Source organism: Lathyrus oleraceus, chromosome 5 (assembly GCF_024323335.1).
Source record: "Lathyrus oleraceus cultivar Zhongwan6 chromosome 5, CAAS_Psat_ZW6_1.0, whole genome shotgun sequence".
NCBI lineage: Eukaryota > Viridiplantae > Streptophyta > Magnoliopsida > Fabales > Fabaceae > Lathyrus > Lathyrus oleraceus.
The window spans coordinates 273096612-273101577 of record NC_066583.1 but is presented as its reverse complement, the minus strand read 5'-3'; positions in this window follow the sequence as shown (position 1 = coordinate 273101577).

Below are 4966 nucleotides of genomic sequence, written 5' to 3'. Positions count from 1 at the left end.
ATTGGGTTGATAACAAACCACAAACTGCTGAAGAGCAGGAAAATAGGATTTACAACTACCGGGTAGTAGGTAGAAGACCAAAACTCTGGCTGGAGAATAAAAGTGTATAACCACAAATTCTGTCAAGAAAGCCAGGAAAAGATAGGACTTATAACTACCGGTTATGAGGGTAGAGGCCCAAAAACATTCCGCTGGGGAACAACCCGCTGGGAAACACAAGACATTTGACAAATAGCCAATTCGGGAATGATCCGAAAAGATGGACTGAATCAAGACACGTCCTAATGAGGATGTAACTCAAATAGGAAAATCCATCCCAATATATGTGTTGGGAGGAAACGGAAGAAACCATCATCCACGAGGATATATCTCAGTGGGGAACTGCAGAAGGAAGGACAGACACATTTTCTGCTTATGGGCTTGACTCTATATGGAGAGATTTATAACACCCGACATCTGCTTGGGGAGATCTGTAAAGAGATCTATATCACCATAGCAGGAGACACGACAAACAAAAGATATATGGCAAGAAATGCGACATGAATATCTGAATGTTTATGAATATGCATGAATATGCGTAATTCATGTTTAATGAATGCTGACAAAACAGACAGTTCTAACACAAACAGGTTCAGGAACAAAACGTCCGGTATTATACTTCCAGGGGAAAAACCAACTGGAGAGCCAATCTGCGGAGATCTACATGCTGAAGAGCAAAGATCTGCAGGTACTGCTGAAGAAGCAGAGAATCAGAGATATCGGGAAACAACCCAATCAGGGTACAGAAAGTCACAACGGGCAGAAACAGCCACCAAGACGAATCTGTAAGGGAACAAGAGAAGTCCCAAAGTATATCTGCAGGGGATCCCAGTGTCAACTGAGAAACAAAGGGGGTGCATAAGCACGAGCAAGAACTGCTGTAGAAGCAAACTCCATATAACTCCGCTGGGGAACAACCCACTGAGGGAGAATGATATCATCCAAATAGAATCTAACTGCATAAGCAACTCTATTGGGGAAAACTGTCGGCTACTCTCTTGGGAACAAACCACTGAGGGAGGACAGATCAAACAAGCAGATTCTGCAACAAACCACTCCACTTGGGGAGAATATACAAAGCAAACTGATCACAACAAGTAGATTCTGCAATATAAGCCACTCTACTGGGGATCACAAACAGTCAGGAAATCAAATCCGTTCACTGGAGGCTGAAGCCATCATCCGACCATATCGGGGGTTGAAGGAGTATTCAACAGGCAAAAACTGCCACAACAAACATCCTGCAGACTAAGCTGAGGAAAAGATGGTTGCAATATACTGGGATGTCAACCCAAATCAACCACTGAGTAGGAAAATAAATCCAGCTCTGCTGAAGAGAAATAAGCACTCTGATGGAGAGATAGCAACAATTCCACAGACGACTTCGCCGGGGAAAAGGTAAAGTACCGGGTATCAAACCACTGACTTACCGAGTCTTCAAAAAGAAAGCGACCGTGCTGAGGAAACAGACAATTCCTGCTGGCACACTGCATGGGGAAAAGCGGTAACAAATCCACTTGCAACTCTGGTGAGGATATTAATAACAGCTCTACTCGCGACTCAGAGGGGAATATCAACAACGGTTATACTCGCGACTCCGAGGAGAGTATCAATCAACAGCTATATTCATGACTGCTGAGGAGACAAATAAAGTCTGGGGCATACGACCCACTGGAGAAAGTGACGGGGCACCAAGGTGATAAACCATCAACCGCCGAAACTTCACAAGGAAGTACCCATGCTAGGGAAGACTGCTGCTGGAGAAAACGAAGTCCTCAACAACACTCTGCTGTGACTATACCGGGGAACAACCCCAACAACAACTCTGCTCGAAGGAACAACCTCAACAAAGATCTGAAGAAAGAAGATACCACCAAACCAGGAATATGAACAAATGTCTTACCTGTTGGAAATCATGCCACCCTCGGGAGAGCACTGAGATATTCTTGAGTATTCTTTCAATCTTGTGAATGTTCACTTTGTTTAAAACAAAAATTTGAAAAATTTGATTTGTTTAAAACAATGACATTTTATCAATTTAAAACATGCAAAACATTTGTTGAATTGAAACAAATAAGAGTGCAAATAATTGGATAAAAAGCTCAAATTGATTTGATAGAATGGTAGCCTGCAAATGGCAAGACTCCATAGATCTGTACAAATTTGAAATCAGTGATATATATTGGAAGAGGGCTACATTGAACATAATGATCCTTTCTCTACCAATTTGAATCTCGATGTATCCGAAGCTTCAGTTGACGACGAATCGAGAATCTTCTGACGAAAAGACGACTGATGAACCAGAAAGTCTTGTCAGGATGCAGTTACTTGCCAAATCCCTAATTTTTGCCTAGATTGCCCCAGAGTGAGGTACTCAATCTAGCGGGATGCAAATATATTCTTTTTTTTTCAAGTCTCTAATTTTTGCCTGAATTACCCTTGCGGGTTTTCCACCGAGACGCTCATTTTTGCCTAAGCCGCCCTTTCGGGTTTTCAACTTAGCGAGCTATTCTGTTTTTTTTGTTTTTTCATTTGCATATACTTTTTTTTTAGGCAAAGTATCTCTTAACTGCATCTGAATTCACAGGACGAGTGAAATCCTCCCCATCCATTGTTGTAAGCATCAAAGCTCCGCCTGAAAAGGCTCTCTTAACAACATATGGACCCTCGTAGTTTGGAGTCCACTTGCCCCTGGAATCGGGCGCGAAAGACAAAACTTTCTTGAGCACAAGGTCACCTTCTCGGAACACGCGAGGCTTGACCTTCTTGTCGAATGCTTTCTTCATTCTCTGTTGATATAACTGACCATGACACATGGCAGTTAATCGCTTCTCTTCGATCAAATTAAACTGGTCATAACGACTCTGAATCCATTCAGCATCAGTCAACTAGGGACTTGAGGGTATACTTTTCTTTTTCCTTTGGAAAAATTTTGAAAATTTTTTTTTCCTGATTTTTGATTTTTCTTATTTATTTTTTTTCACCCTCCTCTCTTTTTTCTTTTGATTTTTTTTTGTTTGTTTTGTTTTTTTTTTCTTTTTTTTTTTTTTTGCTTTTGATTGCGTTTGCAATGCCCCAGTTTGACTGTTTTGCTGATTCTCATGATACAGCTGAATGAGCTCCTTTGGTGCTCAAGAAGGCGGGTAATCTCGTCAGGAATCCCCTTCAACATCATCTTCCTCTGCCTCAGATACAAGGACTTCAAGATTGGGAGATGGCGTTGGATCATTATGTTCAATGGGTTTAGAAATCCCTGCATAATGATTCTGGATAATGAAAAGCTTTTGAATTTAAAACAAGCAAATCACTTATGCAGATGAAAAAGCTGTTTTTGTTTTTCATGGTTTTTTGTGATCACTGATTTCATGCAAAAGCAAAAAGTGAAAACAAAGGAAAAACAAATGTTTGACAATGCATTAATTGAATGAAAACATCATTGTATTAAATGCTGCCAACAATGTCATCACTTCTCCTTTTGGCATGGGAGAAGGGTTTTAAATAAAGTTAACAAATCACGCTGACTTATGAATGACCGTAGGAACATCCACAGCGACCCAATTGTGGCAGACACCACCAGGTATAACAAAATTGTTCAAGTCTTCTGCGTCTTCTTCTTCAATGATAGCAGCAGCTTCCTCTTCAGGTTGATCGGCGTGAATGAATCCTCCACTTGTGAACAAACCTTGCTCATTAAATGCCCCAGAACCATAGCCAATGCCAGCCCGGGATCGGTTAACCAGGAATAAATCCATCAACAGGAATAAATCCATCAACAGGAATAAATCCATTAAAAGCACTTGGTCTGGAAAATATCTCTCTGAGTTCACAGCTCTTTTGCTCAAGATAATCCATCAATCTGGAAGAGACGGCTTTGGTATAATACCGGCAAGGTGCGTCTTCAAAATAAATGAAGATCGCAGGGTCAGGCCACAGGACGGGAGACCGGAACAAAGCACCTGTTTATGCAAATGATGCATGAAGTGTTTATGCATATGCTTGTTTTTTATATCAAAGGAACCCGAGGGTTTTATTTGCAAACTTTGAAATATTTAAGCATTTTGATCTTACATGAGAATATCTCATCAGACATATCAGGTGAAAAAAAATTTCCCGGTTTTTCCATGTTTGAAAATTTTTACAAATAAACTCCTTTGAGTTCCTTGAAAATTTTCTTTTTTCTGATGATATGGATGCAGATGAATGCATGAATGCATGAATGCAACAAACACACTCAAGGATCAAGCAAAGCACACCAAACAAAGGTCGTGGGAAAGCTCATTGTATCCCTAATATCAATCATCCATTTTGGTGGATTTAGGTTTTCACCTTATCGACACCCAAGTTCCATTGATATTAACGGTACATGAACCGGTTCAGACATTCCTAATATCAACCAGCCGCTTTGATGGATTTAGGTTTTACACCTGATCCGGGATCCATTGATATTAACAATGTTTGAACGACTCAACCACGAATCACGGGTTTGTTGAGAGTCACGAGCATGGAGTCTCGGTTAAGAACCACCCAAAGGGAGTGTACTAGGGTTTAAACCTGCCAGACATGTTCTATCAGAGGTTCCCATAATCATCGTTCCATCTTTCGAATATTATCGGAGGAACGAATACTCGTATTCCAAGAATATTCTCAAGAGAAACTCTTATGAGTGTAGTATCGCGTAACAATCGTATCAGAACTGACATCTGAACGACCTCCGCACTACGGTCCTAAAAATAGGCCAAGATGGGTTTGGTAAACTAAGGTCCTTGGCTTCTGCGGAACATGATTGAAAGAATAATGCCTAACCACAAATAACTTGTGTGACATTATTAATTCAACATGACCTCCACCAAGTGAATGGACTCGCAAGTCAACTGGCTAAGGAATACTCCACACCAGTCAACAAGACTATGCCATTCTCCTATCCTAG